Here is a 24,993-nt window from a genome sequence, read left to right on the forward strand (position 1 = left end):
AAGTCTTTGTCTATGTTTATGTCCTGAATGGTTTTGCCTAGGTTTTCTTCTAGAGCTTTTATGGTGTTAGGTCTTATCTTTAAGTCTTTAATCCATCTGGAGTTAATTTTAGTGTAAGGTATAAGGAAGGGGTCCAGTTTCTGCTTTCTACACACTGCTAGCCAGTTTTCCCAACACCATTTATTAAACAGGGAATCCTTTCCCTGTTTGTTTATGTCAGGTTTGTCAAAGATCAGATGGTTGTAGATGTGAGGCACTGCCTCTGAGGCCTCTGTTCTGTTCCATTGGTCTATATCTCTCTTTTGGTACAAGTACCATGCTGTTTTGATTACTGTAGCCTTGTAGTATAGTTTGAAGTCAGGTAGCATGATGCCTCCAGCTATGTTCTTTTTGCTTAGGATTGCCTTGGCTATGTGGGCTCTCTTTTGGTTCCACATGAAGTTTAAGGTAGTTTTTTCCAGTTCTGTGAAGAAGGTCATTGGTAGCTTGATGTGGATAGCACTGAATCTATAAATTACTTTTGGCAGTATAGACATATTCACAATATTGATTCTTCCTAACCATGAACATGGAATGTTTCTCCATCTGTTTGTGTACTCTTTTATTTCCTTGAGAGGTGGTTTGTAGTTCTCCTTGAAGAGGTCCTTTACATCCTTTGATAGTTGTTTTCCCAGGTATTTTATTATCTTTGTAGCAATTGTGAATGGGAGTTTGCTCATGATTTGGCTCTCTGTTAGTCTGTTATTGGTTTATAGAAATGCTTGTGATTTCTGCACATTTATTTTGTGTCCTGAGACTTTGCTCAAGTTGCTTATCAGTTTAAGGAGATTTTCGGTTGAGATGATAGGGTCTTCTAAATATATAATCATGTCATCTGCAAATATAGACAATTTGACCTCCTCTTTTCTAATTGAACACCTTTTTTTTTTCTTTCCTAATTGCTCTGGCTAGAACTTCCAATACTATATTAAATATGAGTGGTGAGAAAGGGCACCCTTGTCTGGTGCCGGGTTTCAAAGGGAATGCTTCCAGTTTTTGCCCATTCAGTATGATATTGGCTGTAGGTTTGTAATAAATTGCTTTTATTGTTTTGAGATATGTTCCTTTGATACCTAATTTACTGAGAGTTTTTAGCATAAAGGGCTATTGAATTTTGTTACAGGCCTTCTCTGCATCTATTGAGATAATCATGTGGTTTTTGTCTCTGGTTCTGTTTATGTGGTGTATTACATTTATATACATGCGAATGTTGAACCAGCCTTGTATCCCTGGAATGAAGCCTACTTGATCATGATGGATAAGCTTTTGATGTGCTATTGCAATTGGTTTGCCAGTATTTTATTGAAGATTTTTGCATCTATACTCATCATGGAAATTGGCCTGAAGTTTTCTTTTTTTGCTGAATCTCTGCCAGGTTTTGGTATCAGGATGATGTTGGTCTCATAAAATGATTAGGGAAGGATTCCCTCTTTTTGTATTGTTTGGAATAGTTTCAGAAAGTAAATCACTCCTCAGCAAATGCAAAAGAATGGAAATCATAACAAACAGTCTCTCAGACCACAGGGCAATCAAATTAGAACTCAGAATTAAGAAACTAACTCAGAACCACACAGCTTCACGGAAACTGAACAACTGGCTCTTGAACGTTGACTGGATAAACAAAGAAATGAAAGCAGAAATAAAGATGTTCTTTGAAACCAACAAGAATGAAGACACAACATACCAGAATCTCTGGCACACATTTAAAGCAGTGTCTAGAGGGAAATTTATAGCAATAAATGCCCAAATGAGAAGTGAGGAAAGATCTAAAATTGGCACCCTATCATCAAAATTGAAAGAGCTAGAGAAGCAAGATCAAAAAAATTCAAAAGCTACCAGAAGACAAGAAATAACTAAGATCCGAGCAGAACTGAAGGAGATAGTGACACAAAAAACCCTTCAAAAAAAATCTAGGAGCTGGTTTTTTGAAAAGATCAACAAAATAGACAGGCTGCTAGCTAGATTAATAAAAAAGAAAAGGGATAGGAATCAAATAGATGCAATAAAAAATGATAAAGGGGATATCGCCACCGATTCCACAGAAATACAAACTACCACCAGAGATTACTAAAAATAACCCTATACACAAAAACCAGTAAACCTGGAAGAAATGGATAAATTCCTGGACACTTGCACCCTTCCAAGCCTAAACCAGCAAAAGTTGAATCCTTGAATAGACCAATAACAAGGGCTGAAGTTGAGGCAGCAATTAATAGCCTACCAACCAAAAAAAGTCTGGGTACAGACGGTTCACAGCTGAATTCTACCAGATGTACAAAGAGGAGCTGGTATCACTCCTTCTGAAAATGGTGAATTTTAATGGCATGTGAATTATATCTCAATTTTTAAGAAAAGATGAAATTAAAAACAAAAACAAAATAATACATGTAATTCTATCATCCTTCATAGAGGTTTCTAAATCTTCTATTGTTAAAAAGTTTAAAGTAATGAGCCACCGCACCCAGCCTCTTTTATGTTTTTATTCTCTAAATACATTTACAACTGTTAGAGAACTAGTAACAACCCCTCCAAATAATCTTCTTTGATACAACCCACCATTTGACTATTTCCATGTTAGTTTTGTAACTATAACTAAATGGCAATTTCTGGCTGCATGAACTATATTACACTTTATAAATTTTCTCATAGTCCCTGACAGAATGCTTTTTTCACAGGGTGTACACCATAATTATTAATATAACAAAAAATATTAAGGCAGCATTTCAAATAGGTGAAGAAAAGATGCCATGAAGTTACCTAGAAAAAAATAACATTGGTGTTATGACTCATATTCTATATCAGGATAGATTTCAAATGGATCAAAGTTATAATTGTAAAGCTGAAAGCATAAAAGTATTAGAAGTAACCTGGGAAAAGTATCTTTTCTAATGTTGGCAGAGGAGAGGCCCATTTAAATATGACACAGAAGCTATAAATCAAGACTGATAAATTGTACAACACAAACAATTTTAAATAATCTTTATAGTAAAAGCCCCAATAAGCAATGGCAAAAGAAAAATTACAAGCTGGGATAAGTACTTGAAATTCATATCACAAATCAATAAACAGTTAAGAATATCTACTATATAATAAATGACCCAAAGTAAAATAAGAAAACAATATGCACAGATAGTTCATGGAAATGAAAGACAAATAATTGTTAAATACATGAATAAAGAAATAAGAGTGATGATAATTAAAACTATACTAACATATCATTCTTTATCTAGCAGATGGGCAAAAATACAAAAAATTCATAATACTCTTTGGCCAGACAGTTCAGAAACAGGCTTTTTTTTTTTTTTTTTCTGAGACAGAATCTTGCTCTGTTGCCCAGGCTGCAGTGCAGTGGCACAATCATGGCTCACTACAACCTCTGCCTCTTGCGTTCAAGCAATTCTCCTGCCTCAGCCTCTTGAGTAGCTAGGATTACAGGCACCCAACACCATGCTTGGCTAATTTTTGTATTTTAAGTAGAGATGGAGTTTCTCCATGTTGGCCAGGCTGCAAGAATAGGCATTTTCATATGTTGCTAGCCAAAGTGTAAACTAACAAAACCTCTATGGAGTTTAATTTGTAAGCAGCTATCACAGTTACAAAAGCACATACCTTTAATCCAACAACATTACTTCAAGGACTTCCCTTGAAGACATAGAGATTCATAGGTGAAAAGACCTATATAGAGGTTTATTCACTGCAATATGATTTGTAATAGCAATATTGGAAATGACTTAAGTGTCAATAACAGATGACTGTTAAATAAATTACGAAACATCCATAAAAGGAAACAGTTTGTAGACATTAAAAAAAGAATGAGCAAACTTATGACTTGGGCTTTGGAATGCTTTGCAAGATATGCATATGAAAAAGCAAGATTCACAACTTAAGTGTCCCTCAATGATTGTTTGGTTAAAGAAAATGTGGTATATGTACATCATGGAATACTATAAAAGCCATAAAAAGGAAAGAAATCATGTCCTTTGTAGCAACAGGCATGAAGCTGGAGGCAAGATTCAGAACTATGTGTATGGTCTACTACCATGTATGTAAAGTACGCTGCACAACAGGTATGAGGGAGAGAACAATTCCTGCTTTGCTTGTCTTTGCATAAATTATCTGTGTAAGGATAGACAAGAAACATGTAATATTTGTTGCCTCTGGGGATAGCAATGGGAATGAAGCAATAACTTTCTAGGTATTTTCGCTATGTTCCTTTCTTTACTTTTCAAATTGTAAACTATTTGATTATTTAAAATATATATTTAAAAACATTTTTATAAAGCTTCCACAGCACCTGTATTAGTCTGCTCTCATGTTGCTAATTAAGACATACCTGAGTCTGTATAATTTATAAAGGAAAGAGGTTTAATTGACTCACAGTTCCACATGGCTTGGGAGGCCTCATAATCATGGTAAGAGGCAAATAAGGAGCAAAGTCACGTCTTACATGGCAGCAGGCAAGAGAGCATTTGCAAGGGAACTCCCCTTTATAAAATCATCAGATCTCATGAAACTTATTCATTATTATGAGAACAGCCCAGGAAAAACCCACCCCCATGATTCATTTATCTCCCATCAGGTCCCTTCCATAACATAATGGGGATTATTAAAATTCAAGGTGAGATTTGGGTAGGGTCACAGAGCCAAACCATATCATTCGGATCTTGGCCCCTCCCAAACATCATGTCCTCACAGTTCAAAACCAATCACGCTTGCTCAAAAGTCCCCTAAAGTCTTAATTCATTTCAGTATTAACTCAAAAGTCCACAATCCAAAGTCTCATCTGAGACAAGGCAAGTCCTTTCCATCTATGAGCCTGTAAAATCAAAAGTGAGTTGGTTACTTCATAGATACAACAGGGATACAGGCATTGGGTAAATATACCCATTCCAAATGGGAGAAGTTGGCCAAAACAAAGGGGGTACAGACCCATGCAAGTCTAAAATCCAGCACGGCAGTCAAACCTTAACACTTCCAAAATGATTTCCTTTGACTCCATGTCTCACATCCAGATGACGCTGATGCAAGAGGTGGGTTCCCCCCTTCTGGCTGCTCTCACAGGCTGGCATTGAGTCTCTGTGGCTTTTCCAGGTGCATAGTGCAAGCTGTTGGTGGATCTACCATTCTGGGGTCTGAAGGACATTGGGCCCCTTCTCACAACTCCACTAGGCAGTGGCTCATTGGGGACTCTGTGAGAGGGACTGCACCCCACATTTCCCATCTGCACTGCACTAGCAGAGGGTCTCCATGAGGTCTCCGCTGCTGCAGCACACATCTGCCTGGTTTTTCCATAATCCTCTGAAATCTAGACAGAGGTTCCCAAACCTCAATACTTGAATTCTGTGTGCCTGCAGGCCCGACACCACATGGAAGTCACCAAGGCTTGGGGCTTCCACCCTCTGAAACAATGGCCTGAGCTGTATGTTGGCTTCTTTTAGCCATTATTGGGACATAGATCACCAAGTTCCTAGATTGAACAAAACAGCAAGGCCCTAGGCCTAGCTCATGAAACCATTGTTTCCTACTAGGCCTCCCAGATTGTGATGGGAAGGGCTGCTGTGAAGACCTCTGACATTCCCTGGAAACACTTACCCTATTGTCTTGGTGATTAACATTTAGCTCCTCATTACAAATTTCTGCAGTCAGCTTAAATATGTCCTCAGAAAATGGGTTTTTCTTTTCTATCACATCATCAGGCTGTAAATTTTCTAAACTTTTCTTTTTTTTCTTTTTTTTTTTTTTTATTTTGAGATGGAGTCTCACTCTTTGGCCAGGCTGGAGTGCAGTGGCATGATCTTGGCTCACTACAACCTCTGTCTCCCAGGTTCAACCAATTCTCCTACTTCAGCCTCCTGAGTACTGGGACTATAGGTGCATGCCACCACAACCAGCCAATTTTTGTATTTTTAGTAGAGACAGGGTTTCACCATGTTGGCCAGGATGGTCTCTATCTCTTGACCTTGTGATCCACCCATCTTGGCCTCCCAAAGCGCTGGGATTACAGGTGTGAGCCACTGTGTCTGGCCACATTTTCAAAACTTTTATGCTTTTAAACATAAGTTCCAATTCCAAACCATATCTCTGTGAATACATAAAACTGAATGTTTTATGAGTACCTTAGTCACCTTTTGAATCATCTGTTCCTTAGAAATTCCTCCCTCCAGATGCCTTAAATCATCTCTCTCAAGTTCAAAGTTTCCAAAATCTCTAGGACAGGAGCAAAATGCTGCTAGTCTGTTTGTTAAACATAGCAAAAGTCACCTTTGATTCAGTTCCCAACAAGCTCCTCATCTCTTTCTGAGATTACCTCAACCTGGACTTCATTGTCTGTATCACTATCAGCATTGTGGTCAAAGTCATTCAACAATCTCTAGGAAGTTCCAAACTTTCCCACAATTTCCTGTCTTCTGAGTACTCCAAGTCTCTAAGAAGTTCCAAACTGTCTTACATTTTTCTGTCCTCTTCTAAGTCCTCCAAATTGTTCCAACCTCTGCTCATTACCCAGTTCCAGTCACTTCCACATTTTCAGGTATCTTTACAGCAGCATCCCACTCTACTGTTACCAATTTACTGTATTAGTCTGTTCTCATGCTGCTAATAAAGACATCCCTGAGACTGGGTAATTTATAAAGGAAAGAGGTTTAATTGACTCACAGTTCCATATGGCTTAGGAAGTATCACAATCATCTCAGAAGGCAAAGAAGGAGCAAAGTCACATCTTGTATGGCAGCAGGCAAGAGAACATGTGCAGGGGAACTCCCCTTTATAAAACCATCAGATCTCATGAGACTTATTTACTATCACAAGAAAAGTATGGAAAAACCCACTGCCATGATTCAGTTACATCCCACCAGGTCCCTCCCATGACATATGGGAATTATTACAATTCCAGGTAAGATTCGGGTGGGGACACATAGCCAAACCATATCAGCACCTAACAGTGTTTGATTCATAGTATGCTGTTAAAAAGTATTTACTGATTAAGAAGGGGAAATACTCAAAAAATAATGGTACCCTATGTTTGCTTACAGTTTTTAAACTTTGAAATTCTTTTACATAAAATACCATATTAAGATATGTAAGTAAACTATTTTTGCTAATGACCTAAACACTCTGGACTATAAATGAGTTTAGATATGAATTAATTTCTGAATTAGCTGGGTATGGTGGCAGATGTCTGTAATCACAGCTACTTGTGAGGCTGAAGTGGGAGGATTACTTGAGCCTGGGAAGTCAAGGCTGCAGTTAGCCAAAATAACTGGCACCACTGCACTCCTGCCTGGGCAACAGAGCAAGACTCTGTCTCAAAAACAAAGAAAAAAATTAAAATAAAAAAGTTAAGAAAAGAGCTCTATTTAATTAAAAATTAAATTTTTAAAATAGCTTCTCAGGGTTCAAAGTAGAAATTAATTAATTAAAATAGCTTTTGAGGATTCAAATAAATAATTTCAGAAATAATTGTCCCATAAAAGTAACACTAATTTCAAGAATGCCTCCCCGCCCCCATTCAACTTGAGATATTTTATGACTGCCTACATATGAATAAAATCCCCTGTAAAATGTTATTTAAAACTTTGGTACACTTGAGAAACATAATCCTTTTTTTAAAGTGTCTGCCAAATTGATATTTTAATTAGTATATTTTCTTCAGTTTTTTCATAATTCTAGAACAATTTTTTTGTTTTTTGTTTGTTTCACTTTTTAATTAGAAAACGAAAATAGGTCTCTGAATATGAAGACTTGAGTTTGTTTTTATAGGAGATGTACTATATTATCCTCTAGTTACAAAACAAAATCTGCTTCTTCCATCTGAGTAATGACCTAAAAGCCTATTTTGAGGATTGCATAATATAACTTACACGATTATGAACAAAAAGAGGTTAGTGCTCCCTCTCCAACTCATTTCCTGAATTTAGAATATGGTGATTTCCAAACAAAATGTAAGGTCTTATCATTTTCAAGAACTCTAGTGCCAGCAGCATTCTTTATCACCTAAATTCTAATTTATAGAAACCTTAAAAAATCACACTGACATAATTTTGAATAATATCAAAATTTTAATTTTAATTTTGATGTTCCTTACATCATATCAATCACAATTCCAGAGGAAGAATGTAAAGTATTTTTCCTCTTAGCGGTCCCTGGTTTGGACCCAAACTACATTAATCTCGAGAACAACTAAAACAGCTCTGCCCTCAATTTGCTAATTAATCATAAGTGTAACACAGAATTAACTTTTCCCCCTCAGTCAACAAAGCTTTGAAATCACAATAGCATCTAGAGATGACCAATTCTAACAAAGGGATTGGTGTTCCACACATGGTGTGCCATGTGTTGTTGGTGAGACAATGATGGCCACAGAGTCTGAGGACCAGTTTAAATTTCAGCTCTGCCGCTAACCTATTGCACGACCTCCAGCAGGGCACTGTCCCCCTTAGTGTGTTATGTACAACATGAGGATTATAATATCTACAGCTTTTGTAAGGGTTATAAGTAAAAGTACAAATTACTAGGCATTTAACAAACAGTAAAAATTGTGCTATTACTTTCTCCTAATAAACTAAATAAATGTCCCTTGAGGGAAATTTGAGGATGCACTTGACCTTCAAATCTGTAGTTAATTGAGGAAATAACACCATTAACTACAGTTACAAAGTGCTATGCATGTGATTGACAGAAATCATAGGCTGTCAGGATGCCAGGTAGTTTGCAGCCACTGTTAAACATGGGGGCAGTTTTATGTACAGTATATACATTCATATATAGTGATGTACATATATACAGTATGTACATTCATATATAGTGGGTAAGGTGAGAATAAAGGCAAAGGTGAATAATCCAAGAGGCAGTATTAGCATTTTGTTTCAGAGTCTGAGCTTGGATATCAGGTAGAATAATTTCTGAGTCCTAGTTTTATCATCTTCTAGTTGTTAGGCTCGGAAAAGTTGATTATTCTCTCCTAGCCTTAGTGTTATCATCTGAAAAAAAATGGGATACTAATAATACCTACTCTACTTTATAGCACAGTTCCTCCCACATAGTAAGAGCTCCGTAAGTTAGCTATTATTTTCCTTATTTATACTACTACCACCACAGAAGATAGAAATATTTTAAGCAATACAGTTCTTCTTCCATAAAATAATTGCAAAATAATGCTTGTAGCTATTAAAAGATTTACTTTAATTTTGAAAATCAGTTCATAACCATTGAGATCATATCCAAAAGAAAATAATCACATTTGTCAATGGCAAATTAAGATTCATCCTATCATTTAAAGTTCTAACAAGGGACTTATCAACACTAGATACATTATATATGTAGATTGAATCATATTTAATAAAAAGATAGTATCTTTCCTGTCTGAAATAAAAACTAATATTAATAATTTCCTGCAATTGAAGAGTAATGTAGACTATTCAAAGTGCTCACACATGCATTATCTTATTTGATCCACAGAATAAACTATGTAATATAAATTCATTAGTTCAAGAATAAGGATTTGAAGTTGAGAATGATTATTTGACTTGCCACGCACTTAAATAGGAAATGATGAAGCTGAGGTTAGAATGCATTGCTTCCGTACATCTAATTCAATTTTCAGAATACTATACCACATCAAACAATTTGATGTTTCCATTTCATGTTAAAACCACCTTGCAATTTTAATATTTCAGGTTTATTCATGTAAACTTTGTTAGAAATGACATAAATGACCTAAACTAGTCTTTAAATCATTATTGCCAGGTACAGGAATGTAGGCATTGTGTTGAAAATTATTACTCATTCTCTTTGCTAATATGTACTAAATTCTTCAACCTCACTATTCTAACATTTAATATTAATAATTAAATGTACCAACAGGGGAGAGAAATAGGAACTCCCCTCTAATCTCTCTAATGGGCCACCTCTCCAACTTCCAAATGAAATCTTGCAATGATAACTATTCAGTTTAGCACAGAAATCATTCATTAAAGTGTAATATGTGTGAGAATATATAGTCCAAGTTTCCGTTAAAACAATTATTCTAACAACTATGATTAAACCAAACTAGATAAATATTTTAATTTTGTAGAACCGTATCACATAGGGAGTTAAATTAATGTGGACTGGTTTTCCTTTAGAAAATCCAATCAAGTACAAAGGGGAGGTCATTTACATTCGCTTCTGTAATACAAGTCAAATTGGTATTTTTATTAAAGTAACTTCAATAATATTTCAAATACAAAAGGTTAATATCTACCTTAAACATTATATGTGCAAAAAATGGATAGTGGACTAATTGTACTATCATATGAACAGCATATATTAAATCAGAAATAAAAATATTAACGTTCCTGAAAGGCAGATTCCTTATCTGGGTAGAAGGTTGCACTGGGTTCACAGACTTGTCCTAGTAAATGTTTTATAACCAGCTCTCTAGGGGGACAAAATTGCTAAGTTGTAGGATCTGCAAATTTCCATGGTATAAATACTCCCACTAGAGCTGATTTCAAGATACCGACATAAGGTCACACAACATAGAGTTAGTAAGAGAAATGCACAATCAGCTCTCACAAGCCAAGACAAGCTGCTGCCCACGCACCAGCCCCAATCCAAATACTCAGAGATGGAAACATGTATTTTTTAAAAGCTTCCCTAGTGATTGTGATACAGTCAGTTCATAGCCAGTTTTCATGAACCACTAGCTAGCTTAGCATACAGCCACAGCAGTTTCTGAGGCTAAGAAAGCTAATGCACTTGCATGCTTTCTTCTCTATAGCACAAAGGTAAGTGAAGGTAATACTGGCATTGCTGTCACCAAAGAAAATTCTGAATTGTGATAAGTATATCTTGCTTTTAAATTAAAGCAAGCTAAAGTCATCTATTCGATGGATAGTCACTTGTGAGCCCCGATAAATGCCAAGTTGTTTTGATACCTTCCTGAGACCAAAAAAAATAAGTGCCTCCCTCTTATAAAATAATCACTGAAATCCTCAGTGTTTCTCAAAGATGTTATCTAATAGTTCCCTACCTCCAGAGACAATGGCAGTTTGATGGTATTTCATGAATCACGTATGGGTAATTTCAATTCTTGGTGGCTAATTGTTTAGTAGAAGCCAACAAATCTTGGCCATTCTTTTTTGCAGATATCCTCAATTTCAAATGAATTTATCACTCTGAATCTTTGGGCATGCACACTCTTCAAAATATAGGAAATAAGAAAGATTTGTATTTGTGCCTTTGCTTGAGTCCCCAGGAAAGCCTGAGAAAAATGTTTGTAAGCAGGCAGTTTATTTGGGAAGTGATCAGGGAACAGGAGTGAGGAATGAGAGAATGAGTGGGGAAGGAGGGAAAGTCAATACAAAGATACATTATCTAGTTGAAAACCTCTATAGGCAATAATTACTCAATTCTGTAGGAGGTTCTGAGAAGCTTTATGAACATCCGTTTCAGAATTTCCCACCTGGCATTAAAAGGGGGAAGGTTTTATCTGTTAAGTGTGTTCCCTATTAGCCAAGAATGGCACCATAGTCATTAACTCCCTTGCACCCAATTCTTTTGTTGGATCATTCATGAGAGCCCAGCAGATACTAGGCCATAAAGAAGCACAAGGCAGGAAACAAGATGTAATTGGCCCAGGCTAAGGCATTGTCAGGTTGCACCTACATGACTGGTCAAAGTCTCTCTAGACCAGTAGCTATAGCAGTGACTAGAGGAAAAAGTGAGGACAAAATGATGTAAAATGGTGTACAAGAGGGATCAGTCGGTAATCATCAGACAGTTCTAACCTAAATCTGTGACTATTGTCTAGTTCTAAGATGTTACTCTGGACTGAGAGACCTCAAAATACTATCACGGAAGCCCCAGATCAATCAATTCATAAACTTCTTTACACTTAGAAAATGGCAGGGGTCAGTGGGAGAAATGAAAATCTTGTTTATAAAGGAACAGACCCATTTTTTTATTTTACAACTTTGCATTCTGTAAACTATACCAAATAAAAGCATTCCTAGGGTCACTCTGATTGGGCCCTGAAAGGGCAGTAAGACTCCAACAGAGAGACTCTTTCACACAGAAGAAGGATAGGGAAAAAAGGGGGAAGAGAATAAAAGGAATAATGTGTATTCTTAGCCAAGGCCTTTGAAAAAGCAGTCACCAGAGAGAGCATCAATTCTAGATAAGACCCAGGCCCTACTGCAAGAAGTCATCTTACAACAAAACCAGAGGAATAAAAACCTTTCTGGTCCCTTTTCTGTCCCCCATCCTTTTGCTTTAGCCACAGAAACTTAAAATATCAAGAAGGATGAGGAGGGAAATAAGTGTGAGATAGGGCAGTGTTTTTCAAACTTTAATGTGTATCAGTTACCTGGAATAATTGTAAAAACACACTGCTGGCCCCATCCTGATTTCCTGATTCAGTAAGTCTGGGTGGGACCCAAGAATATGCATTCTTAACAATTTCCCTGTTTATGCTGTTGGTCCACAGGATCATGCTTTTTAAGAACCACTTAAATAGAGAAATAGAGAAATAGAAAGGAAGCCCCATCCGGAGACAACAGATGCTGGAGAGGATGTGGAGAAATAGGAACGCTTTTACACTGTTGGTGGGAGTGTAAATTAATTCAACCATTGTGGAAGACAGTGTGGTGATTCCTCAGGATCTACAAATAGATATACCATTTGACCCAGCAATTCCATTACTGGGTATATACCCAAAGGATTATCAATCATTCTATTATAAAGACACATGCACATGTATGTTTATTGCAGCACTGTTCACAATAGCAAAGACTTGAAACCAACCCAAATGCCCATCAATGATAAACTGGATAAAGAAAATGTGGCACATATACACCATGCAGCCATCCTATGCTGCCATAAAAAAGGATGAGTTCATGTCCTTTGCAGGGACATGGATGAAACTGGAAATCATCATTCTCAGCAAACTGACACAAGAACAGAAAAACCAAACACCACATGTTCTCACTCATAAGTGGGTGTTGAACAATGAGAACACGTGGACACAGGGAAGGGAACATCTCACACTGGGGACTGGGGGCTAGGGGGCTAGGGGAGGAATAGCAGGAGGTCAGGGGATTGGGGACGTATAGCATTAGGGAAAATACCTAATGTAGATGACAGAGCAATGGATGTAACAAACCACCACCATGGCACGTGTATACCTATGCAACAAATCTGGACAATCTACACATGTACCCCAGAACTTAAATTATAATAAATAAATTTTATTTAAAAAAAAAAAAAAGAAGGAGGGAAGGAGCAGGGTGAGGTGGCTCACATCTGTAATCCCAGTACTTTAGGAGGTCAAACCAGGCAGATTGCTTGAGGCCAGGAGTTTGAGACCAGCCTGTTCAAGACCAGGGCAACATGACAAACCCTGTCTCCCCAAAAAAATAAAAATTTGCCTGGTGTGGTGGTACCCACCTGTTGTCCCAGCTACTTGGGAGGCTGAGGCGGACAGATTGCTTTAGACCAGGCCATCAACAAGGCTGCAATGAGCCATGATCACTTGGGCCACTGTACTCAAGACAGGGAAGGATTCTGTCTCAAAAAAAAAAAAACAAAAAAAAACACCGGTCGTAGGGGTGCTGGGCTCATTCCTGTAATACCAGTACTTTGGGAGGCTGAAGCAGGTGGATCACCCAAGGTCAAGCATTCAAGACCAGCCTGGCCAACATGGTGAAACCCAGTATCTACTAAAAACACAAAAAATTAGCTGGGTGTGATGGCAGATGCCTGTAATCCCAGCTACTCAGGAGGCTGAGGCAGGAGAATCACTTGAACTCAGGAGGCAGTGGTTGCAGTGAGCTGATATTGCATCATTGCACTCCAACCTGGATGAAACTCCATCTCAAAAAAAAAAAAAAAAAAAAAAAAAAAAAAAAAAAAAAAAAAAAAAACAAAGTGGAAAGGAATGCCTACACTCTCTACTTGGATTCCCACCTGCAAAAAGAGTCCACTAGGGTAAGGAAGTAATTATATTTTGAATGAAGATAGAAGTGTTTGCCAGTACATGGGAGTGGACACTTTTCATTACTAAATTGAAACTATGTATGTTAGATATAGACACTGTAGCATTCTAGGAGAGATTGATAGAGTGATACAATTGCCCATGTTTCCATTCAGTAGCAGACAAGCTAGGACCACTAAAGAAATTTAAAGGGGCAGAAAAATAAAAATAAAGATCTTTTCTGATCATATCCTATAATTGTATGAATTACAAAGATAAGGCATTGGGAAGTTTTCTTAAAGTGATTGACTATAAAATCTGATTTTATATAAAAAAATAAGTTGAGAAATGATTATTTACTTATTCATCGACAATATCAACTTGTAGGGTTTTATCCACTAAGCAACCCTAATTCATTTATATTTTATAATGATTAGTTTAATATGAAAATTTCAGAAATGTCTAAGACCATTTGCTTTAGAAAACAACAGAAAATCTTCATACCCACTACAACTTGAGGGCATTGGTCAGTAGCAGTGGCTCCTAATAGCATAGTGCTAGTGTAGAAGTCATTCCCCTGCAACCCCTTCCTAAAGAGAAGAAATGTTGCAGCAAAATAACAAGAGCCTTAGGTACAGTGCAAGCAGCAGAGAAGAGTGGTTAGGGGATAGAAATTTGCAGATTGCTCTCATTTAAATGGCAGTAAACTTGGGAAAACTATTTAATTTCTCCAAGCTTCATTTTTTTTGTCTTAAAAATGAGGATAATTTCTACTTCATAGGATCTCTGTGAGGATGAAATGAGATAATGTATATGAAGCACTTAGCACAGTGTCTGCCATATAGCAAGTTTTTAACAAATATTACTATTATCATTAACACGTTAGTTCTCTAGAACTAATTATATATATTGTGTAATCTATGTAATACACAATGGGCTAGGAGGTAAAGAAAATTTTCTAAAGTGGTCTACAGATGTGAGGTGCTATTTTTTATCTTAATTTTATTCTCTCTCTCTCTCTCTCCCCCAACAAAAAAATATAAATAAGAAGTTGGGTATAGTAGAAAGGATATCTTGAATGAATTTAGACATAATAAACCTCTCAAAACCTCAGTTTCCTCATTTATAGAATGACAATCCTAATGCAATGCTTAGGTCTCAGGAATGTTGTAACAATAAAAATGATGGCAGATGGGCACAGTGGCTCACACCTGTAATCCCAGCACTTTGGGAGGCTAAGGAGGGTGAATCACAAGGCCAGTAGTTCAAGACCAGCCTGGCCAACATGGTAAAACCCTGTATCTACTAAAAATATAAAAAATTAGTTGGGCATGGTGGCGGGCACCTGTAATATCAGTTACTCGGGAGGCTGAGGCAAGAGAAACACTTGAAACAGAAGGTGGAGGTTGCGGTAAGCCGAGATCACGCCACTGCCCTCCAGCTCAAGTGATAGTGCAAGACTCTGTTTCAAAAAAAAGAATAAAACAATAAAAGGGATGGCATATTATAAAGAGCCCAGCAGTGAGTCTAGGTACAGTCATGAAGGTCAAGGGAAAGTGGCTTGAGTACATCTTCCCTATGCTAGGGAGTTCTTGTGATGACAACAGAGAAATTTCAGGAGTATCACATCTGAGCTCAGAGGGAAAAAAAGAAAGAAAGAGGAAGGGAGGGAAGGAGGGAAAAAGGAATGTGATCTTTCTTTGGAAAAGCAAATTCTTAGAAACAAGATATAAGAATGATGCAATCAAAATTCCTGCTTACCTCTAGCTTTAGGCAGGTAGTTAAGAATTTTTTTTAAAAAATCAGCACATAAAGATAAAGATAAATCAAGTAAGTTATTTATAATGTACAACATTATGAAATTAAAATTCTGAGAATAACTTTCAGCCTGAATCATGATCAAGTTTCTGCTCCTGATTGTTCCAACTACATATAACAATATTCATAAGACTAACAATCACAAAGCAATAAGTGAACTATTACTGTATAAATAGCAATTTATTTTTAAAATGCTAAGTATCTGGAAACCTGTAGATATCTGATATCTTAATACATATGACTGACATCTATATTATTTATAAAATATATACTACACATTATAAGGTTTGGTAAATATCTTAGAAAAAAACATCTTTAAGTACTTACAAATCTTACAAACATTATTTTGCAATAAAAGAAAATTATATTTAATGGTCTAGATTGTAACTTTATTTTACCTACCATCAGACAAATAAGGTTTTATTTAGTCACCTTGTAGTCATTAGAGAAATAAAAATGGAAAGCAGTACTATATAAGGCCGTAGCCCAGCATCGCAAGAGGAAGCAAGACAACGCCCATCTACTGACAGTGTGATCTTGTCTGTGTCACTGAATCTCATAACTGAGATTATGAGTCTGTCAAATTGGAGGTGAAGGAGCTTGGAAAACTCTTAAAAAAGTACAACAGATGAATAGTTAAGCCACTCAAATTCACTGTGACTCAATGAGGCAAGAGTCATCACTAATGATCTCTGAAGCACAAAAATTTGGTAATTCCAGGTTTAAACTGGAGGCACCAAAGCAAGAGTTTAGAAAAGGCCTTTTTCACTGGACCCTATTCCTAGATATAGACAGCAACTCCAAAATCACACACCATTATTTTAGACTTTTCTTCATAGACTGCCAGGCACAGCAGGGTTTGTTTGCGTAACAGCCTTACCTAGGGCAACATACATCTTAAATACAGACAGGCCCTTCTTCTAAAAGAACTCCAAGGTTAATTGCAATTTAAAAGGCCATTGAAACTCAGTGCAACTAGGAAACAAACTTTTTTTTTTTTATTTCAGGATTTAAACAAACAACTTTGTAATAAAATATACCAGTATGAATTTCATGCTTAAAAAAAAAAGGAGGATTCTCACTATATATGACTATCTGTAATATTTAAATATTTATGCATAAATTTGCATTTTATTGCGTATCATAGAAGATTATTGGTTTATCTAATAAGTAATCAGTGTATTAAGGGGATTTTAAATTGAAGCAAGTAATTTAAAATGGCCAAGCATGCTTAATGAAAATTATACCATTTTAATAACTCTTTTCTAATTAATAAGTGTTTTTCTAAAATTTAAAAGAAGCCAGGTGTTCAGTAAATAATGTTTATGAACTCTAGGCATGTTTATATTATCCTGGCTTACACGGGGTTTTAAGATTGTGAGGGACCTTAAATGTCATCTGTTTAATCCCTCAGCATCTCATCTGCCAAGTGATCATCCAACATATGGTTTGATCCTTCCAGTTTCAGGGAGTCCATGGCTTCTCACTTCATTTCAGAGAACTTGAATTATTATAATTTATTTTTCTATTCAGCTAAAATAAAACCTAAATTTTTAGCTTAGAAAGTGAACAAAATGAACAAATAATTTAATGACCAAGGTCTAGATTTAGAATAACACTTTCATAGGAATAACTTGTTAATTCAATCATGACTAGTCATATGGTATTAGACAAACTCTACAACATAGGTGGGACAAACGCCTGAGATGTTATTTTTACCATAAAATCCCTAGTGGAGATTGACTGTGCTCTTCGTATTCCTCTAAGGCTGACAATTTGAGCCTACACTGGCGTTTGCCATTATAGGTCTTGAAGAACAACAGTCAGTGAGTCCTGTCCTGCCAGAGCCAATGAGAATGAGGCCTCATTGGATATTACAGTCATAATCCCAACAGTCTGAAATTTGTCCTATCATCCAAAACCCATGTCTCCCATGACACTAGTGCTCCAAGTCCCAGGCTCGATCCTTTGTACCACTCTATTCTGGGCTTTAGCCATAGTGTCCACTTTATGTTCAAGTCTCCTTTCTGAACTCTAGGCCATTTGCTTGGAATCTGAACTTATCTACCTCTTATCAGCCTTTCTCCCAAATGGAGCTAGAACTTAGATCTGTATCCTCAGATAGTAGCTAAGGTTCTGGATCTAGTATTTTGAAAACAAGCTACCTCTACCTGACTGTAATTATATACTCTTGTCCAAACACTTCTATAGCTGGGTCACTACTTATCATTTTAACAACTTCTATGATGTTAATAGCAGTTTGTTTCGGGCTTGAACTATGTCCGCTTGAACACTGGAATATGGAGTCCTGGCCACAGTCCATGGGAGTTAGCACTACTGCCATGTTAATTTCTCTTAGGAGCATCATAAGAAAATAAAAGGTGTCCTGGCCTAGGTCAGTTTTCCAAGGGTTTTTCTCATTTGGTCCTGACTTACTTCACTTATCATGTATTACTAAGGTCTCAAAAATGTCTGCTGCTAGAAATCCTATCAAGTTATTAGGACAACAAATTTAGAAGAGAAATATTTTTTAAATATCTACAGAAAGTTGATTCAAGCTAAAGTATAGGGATTAGTATACAGCGGTTCAATTAAAAATTAAGAATATAGGCCAGGCACAGTGGCTCACACCTGTAATCCCAGCACTTTGGGAGTCCGAGGCTGGCAGATCACCTGAGATCAGGAGTTCAAGACCAACCTGACCAACATGGATAAACCCCATCTACTAAAAATACAAAAGTTGCCAGGCATGGTGGTACATGCCTGTAATCACAGCTACTCAGGAGACTGAGGCAGTAGAATCACTTCAACCTGGAAGGCAGAGGTTGTGGTGAGCCAAGACTGCGCCATTGCACTCCAAGCTGGGCAATAAGAACAAAACTCTACCTCAAAAAAAAAAAAAAAGAATATATACACCAAAAGCAAGAGTTCTACAGGATTTCTTGATAAAATGTTTCTTGATAAAAAACATTTAGTTTGCTAAACTAAATGAATATAATCTAATAGAAACAAAGTGATACAACAAATTTTAGGCTACATAGGGAGACAGTTTCAAGCAGAAAGACCTTCCCATTGTCCCTTAAATCACAGCACATTAGTGACTTCAGCCAAGCACAACTTTGTTTACTTAATCCCACCAATGGATGTTAATCTTCCCCTTCTAGCTCTCGTCTATAATATATACATAGTAGGTAATTGTATTCTATCTTGCATTTTTCTCTATATCTTGTGAATATGTCTTATCTCTACAAGCAGATTACAAACTCCATACCTTACCTTATCATACTAGGAATGTTTTCAGCAGACAATAAATTATCGTTGAATTGAATTGAATCTAACTGGATTGAAACAAACTGGGGTAAAAATGACTTTATATTGCAGAAAAATGAAGCTGACAACGGACTTAAACCAGACGCCTGACAGAATTCTGAGAATGGATAACTGAGGTTTAGAGAGAAACTAAAAATGCTATTACCCAAATTAAGGCTGACGTGGTGGCTCACACCTGTAGTACCAGCACTTTGGGAGGCCAAGGTGGGTGGATCACTTGAGGCCGGGAGTTCCAGACCAACCTGGCCAACATGGTGAAACTCTGTCTCTACTAAAAATACAAAATTTAGCCAGGTGTGGCAGCACATGCCTATAATCCCAGCTATTCAGGTGGCTGAGGCATGAGAATCACTTGAGCCCAGGAGGTGGATGTTACAGTAAGCTGAAATCACACCACTGCACTCCATCTTGGGAGACAGAGCGGGATTCTGTCTCCAAAAAGGAAAAAAAAAAAATGCTGTTATACAAATCAGAAAACAAAATGTGGAATAATTTAAATATAGGCAAATGTTATAAATTAGGGGCTATGGTATACAGAATAATGATGCCCTAAAGAGTTCTACCTCCTCATCCCTAGAACCTATGAATATTTTATCTTAAAGGCAAAAGGGACTTTGCAGGTATGATTAAGTTAAGGATCTTTAGCTGGGGCGATTATTCTGGATTATCCATATATATCCAAAGTAACCATGAGTTTTTGAAATTGAAAGAGAGAGGCAAAATAGTGGGCCAAAAAGATCATATGAAAGATGGAGGAGGAGAAATATGAAATGAGGAAGCAACCGGACTTGCCATTGTGGGTTTTGAAGATGGAGAAACGGGTGTATGAGACACGCAATGTGGATGACCTTAAGAAGCTGGAAACATCCCTTAGACAGTAAGCAAGAAAGTGGGGGTCTCAGCCCCACCACCACCAGGAACTGAATTCTGCCAGCAACTCAAATGAGCAAGGCAGATTCTTCCCTAGAACCTCCAGAAAGGAGCACAGTCTGCTGATACCTTGGTTTTAGCCTGGTGAGAGCTAAGACTCTGGACCAGACTTCTTACCTACAGAACTGTAAGATGACAAATCTGTGTCATTTTAATCCACCACATTTATGGTTATTGGTTAAGGCAGCAACAGGAAAATACTATAGGGAGTGGGGGTCTTTACATGCTCACCCTATTTGGGCAGTCTAAGTTACTGAGACAAGTTCATGTGAGGGAGGGTTTAGCATTTACACACCAGTTGTGTATAGGTTAGGGGGTGAGAGCACAAATATAAGGATCAGGAGCCATTTCTGAGATAAATAGTGAGTGATCCTACTCAAAGTACTATCAAATCCAGGTCTTTGTCTTCCTTTACTCCAACTCTTCTTCATTTCCCTGCCCCAGTCTAATTTTCTAACTTATTTATTAACTTATTTAACAAATCTTATAAGGCCTTAGGGATCCAAGGAAATAATATTCAGTATTATTCTCAAGGAGATCATAACCTTATAAATGCAACAGTGTACCAACAATTTACATTGTACAGCAAAAGACTTGACAAAGTACTTTCATCTGCATTCCCACTTAACCCATAAGGCCTCTACCTATGTGGGACACTAATTGTACTGTGGACTCTAGTGTGTTGGTTGGGGGAGGGAATTCTGCTCTGCTAAGCTTTAGCTAGTTAAGTATGTAAAATATAAACATGACCACAAATGAGATGTATTTTACCATAAAAGCCAAGAATTCAAAATTAAAATATCTTCTAAATGAGATTCAAAATGCATTAAAGAAAGTGAAATTAATCTAGAAATGCTATTAGCACTCAGCACTTACTAATCTAAACTCTAAATGAAACTTTTCTATCCTGTAAGCTGTCAATATGCAAAACAGCTTTTAAATTTCCCCAAGACTGTGAGTAAAACCCCACGAAGGGATGGGATGTGCATTCATCACACAACTATTGCACAGCAGACAGTATGGCATGCTTTGCTGGGCTTTCCTCACTCCCGTCAGAACAGCATCAGCAGTCACTCATCTCTTAGACAAAGTCCTGAGGAAATGGATGCTCAGAAAGAGTAAAGGTGCTGACTCAATAAAAGAGAAGTATTCAAGGAAGAGTAACGATAAACCAATAAAAATGTTATCAGTGGGACAAACTGAGCAAAGAAACAAATCAGTCAAAGGTACACCATATGCTATATTAATACTCTATTACTTCTCTAACACATTGCCACAAACTATGTGGCTTAAAATGATACAAATTTGCTGTCTTACAGTTCTGGATACAAGAAGTCCAATATTGGCAAGGTTGGTTCCTTCTGGAGGCTCTACGGTAAAATTTGTTTCCATCTTTTTGCAGTTTCTAGAGGGTGCCTGCTTTCTTTGGCTCATAGCCCCTCCCTCTGTCTTCAAATCCAACACAGTAGCACCTCCTTTCTCTGACCCTTTCCTGCCTACCTTTTTAAAAGGCCCTTTTGATTGCATAGGTCCCACTCAGAAAATCCAGAATAGTCTCCCATTTCAAAATTCTTAATCATACCGCCTAAGTCCCTTTTGCCATAGAGTATTCCCCACCTTATTCTCAAGGGAGATAAGACCCCCAGTGGATGCCTGAAACCAAGGATAATAGTGAACCCTATATACACTGTTTTTTCCTATATATACATACTTATAATAAAATTTAATTTATAAATTAGGCAGAGTAATAGATTATCAACAATAACTAATAATAAAACAGAACAATTTTAACAATATGCTAACATCAGTACTCTTGTACATTGGGGACATTATTAAGTAAAATAAGGGTTACTTGACCACAAGCACTGCAATACCTTGATAGTACATCTGATGATGGAGACAGCTACTAAGTGACTAATGGGCTTGTAGTGTCTACGGCATGGGTTTCACTAGACAAATGGATGACTCACACCCAGGTGGCACAGAGTAGGATAGTGTGGCTTTCACCACACTAATCAGAACAGCATTTAAACTTACAAATTGTTTCTTTCTGGAATTTTTCATTTAATACTTCCAGACCTGTGATTGACTATGGGTAGCTGAAACTGTGGAAAGGAAAACTTCAGATAAGGGAGGATTACTGTATAAGTAACATATTAACATGTTCTGAGAGTTATAAAGTAGAAATCTTCTGGGGAGGGGGACACTCAGTTTACCCCATAAAGGAAGACAGAGTTGAGCTAAGAACAAGGAAGTACAGACAGAAATGGAAATCAGAAGAAATTAGGCTGGGTCAAAAACTTGTTGAAATGCCTAGGCACATCTGAGAGTGAGTATTATTGTCTCCCAAATATGCTCCATACTACAATATATGTAGTTGTTAGAATTTAGTGAGCTTTCTACGTAGAGGTGAGTAAATGAAGGCTAGTGAAGCAATACATCTAAACTTATTTTAAAAGACAGCTGACTGGAGCTGTCACTCTAAAAGGAACAAATCCAGAGACAGGACCTAAAAAAATCAAGCTAGGTCAAGCACAAACTCTTTATCCAAAGCTAGGGCAAAAGCAGTGCATTCAACAGGCCTAGACACAACTCTCCCACCACTGGCATTCATATTGCTGCTCATTAACTGCTTTCAAATTTATCTTAGCCCATTGTAGAAGATTTTGCTCCCAAATAATTACCTTAAAAGCTTTAAGTATCTCCTGAGGGAAGAACCCTACAGCCAGCTGTCTCAGCACTATAAAATAAAATAATCAGGAGAAGTAAGAACCACTGATGGCTCATAAAAGCTTTGAGTTACCTGAATTCTCAAGGCCATGCCATTTATAAGGTCTAAAAAGCTTAGCAGGCTATTGCTATGAAATGTAAGTGTGAAAAAGAACATCATCAGTGTCTGAGACAGAGGAACTTAAGGCATATGACACAAGGAAAGGATCCCTCTTCATCTCACACTCTATTACCACAGGTACCTAACTGATCTCTTTGCCTTCAGTCTTGCCTCACTGAATTCATCTGTCTCAATGCCAAGGTTATCTTTCTGAAATGCACATCTGCTCAGCTTGCTTTCCATCTTAACCTCTGATAATCCTTATAATATGTGGAATAAAGCACATACTGTTTAACATATGAAGTTCTAAAAGTGAGGCTTTTATCTACCTTTATGATTTTATCCCCTACTTCTCCTTTCCATGTGTTAAACACTTTTGTCAAAATGGATGTCTACTTAAGACACTTCTCAGTTTTTTTTTTTTTTTTTTTTTTTTTGAGACGGAGTTTTACTCATGTTACCCAGGCTGGAGTGCAATGGCGCGATCTCGGCTCACCGCAACCTCCGCCTCCTGGGTTCAGGCAATTCTCCTGCCTCAGTCTCCTGAGTAGCTGGCATTACAGGCACGCACCACCATGCCCGGCTAATATTTTGTATTTTCAGTAGAGACGGGGTTTCACCATGTTGACCAGGGTGGTCTCGAGCTCTTGACCTCGTGATCCACCCGCCTCGGCCTCCCAAAGTGCTGGGATTACAGGCTTGAGCCACTGCGCCCGGTCCACTTCTCACTTTTATCTGTCGTTGCATATGCTACTCCTTTGGCCTGAACAAAGGACCTGTTCATTCAATGGCCATCCAATTCAAACGCCAATCACTCAGCAAAGCCTTCTGAAAGTAGTTCAGTAAAATTTTAAGTTCTCTTCTCTCCATGCTGTGCTCCCATTGCTAACATAGAGGCATAGAGAAAAGGTTCTCTGTATATTATAAACTTGAACCCAAGCCATGCCAAAATTACTTTCCAAGGTGTTCCCATCAGGTCAGAGCACAGCAGGGGCTTCTAGGGAAGTTGTTCTTAGTATGTGACACCCATCAGAATCAACTACAAAACTTTGTACAAGAAAAAAAAATTCCAAAGACTTGCCCCAGAATTAAAATTTATGGCTACAGACCTAGAAGGCTTGCAGGTTTTTAATAGGCTTCACAGTTGGTTTTGATGAAGAAGAGGGAATGAAGATCCTCAACCAGGCTGATGTTACAATATCACTGGTAACTGGGAATGTGAATTCAGAGCCACAAAAGAAAGTCTAAGCTAGGGCTGGGCACGGTGGCTAATGCCTGTAATCCCAGCACTTTGGGAGGCTGAGGTAGGCGGATTATTTGAGGTCAGGAGCTAGAGACCAGCCTGGCCAACATGGTGAAACTCTGTCTCTATTAAGAATACAAAAATTAGCCAGGTGTGGTGGTACATGCCTGTAATCCCAGGTACACAGAAGGCTGAGGCAGGGGAATCTCTTGAACCCAGTGAGCCAAGATTGCCTCACTGCACTCCAGCCTGGGCAACAGAGTGAGACTCTGCCTCCAAAAAAAAAAAGAAAGAAAGAAAGAAAGATACAACCTAGAGCTAAGCAGACATTCTGGGCCATAGCTACATAGGTTGGGACCCAAGGCAGGAGAGGGCGGTAGTCAAGAAGCCAAGGTAAAAGTTCTTCGATTTGGATCAAGAGAACATCAGAATTGGAGGAAAGCTACGACTCAGTGAGGAATCTGTTATACTGGGTCTGACTAAAAAACAAGACAAATTGTAGAACTCACCAAATGGAGGTTTCTCAAACATCGATATTGCATCACCAGGAAACTTGTCCGAAAAGCGTCTTGGGCCCCATCTCAAACCTAATGAATAAGAGTCTTTGTTATAAAGAGATCCCAGGTGATTCAAAGTCCACATTAGTGTCTGAGAAGCACCTAAGCCTAGTTCTGGATGATGCCAATGCTGCTGGTCTCTGGGCTGCACTATGAGGAGCAAGAATCTTGACCAACAACTGAGCCAGGTAAAAGAAATTCAAGTATTACCACTGTGAGTAATTTGAAGACAAGAACCTCTATCAGTCTACCTTCTTTCAGCTTTAGCAGAAGGCCTTGAAAAGTGAAAATATAG

General features: G+C 37.6%; 1 long non-coding RNA gene across 10 annotated transcripts in view; it reads right to left on the reverse strand.

The window, feature by feature from the left end:
* The window catches only part of LOC116548945, a 1,126,598-nt gene that overhangs the window by 1,066,728 nt on the left and 34,877 nt on the right, over positions 1 to 24,993 (reverse strand). For all 10 annotated transcript variants that reach the window (XR_004267645.1, XR_004267646.1, XR_004267643.1 and 7 more), the window contains one exon: positions 24,651 to 24,728. This is a non-coding gene — a long non-coding RNA (uncharacterized LOC116548945). The remainder of the gene's footprint in view (positions 1 to 24,650; positions 24,729 to 24,993) is intronic.

This window comes from Sapajus apella, unplaced genomic scaffold (assembly GCF_009761245.1).
Source record: "Sapajus apella isolate SASKATOON/1434 unplaced genomic scaffold, GSC_monkey_1.0 scaffold6, whole genome shotgun sequence".
NCBI classification, from domain to species: Eukaryota; Metazoa; Chordata; class Mammalia; order Primates; family Cebidae; genus Sapajus; species Sapajus apella.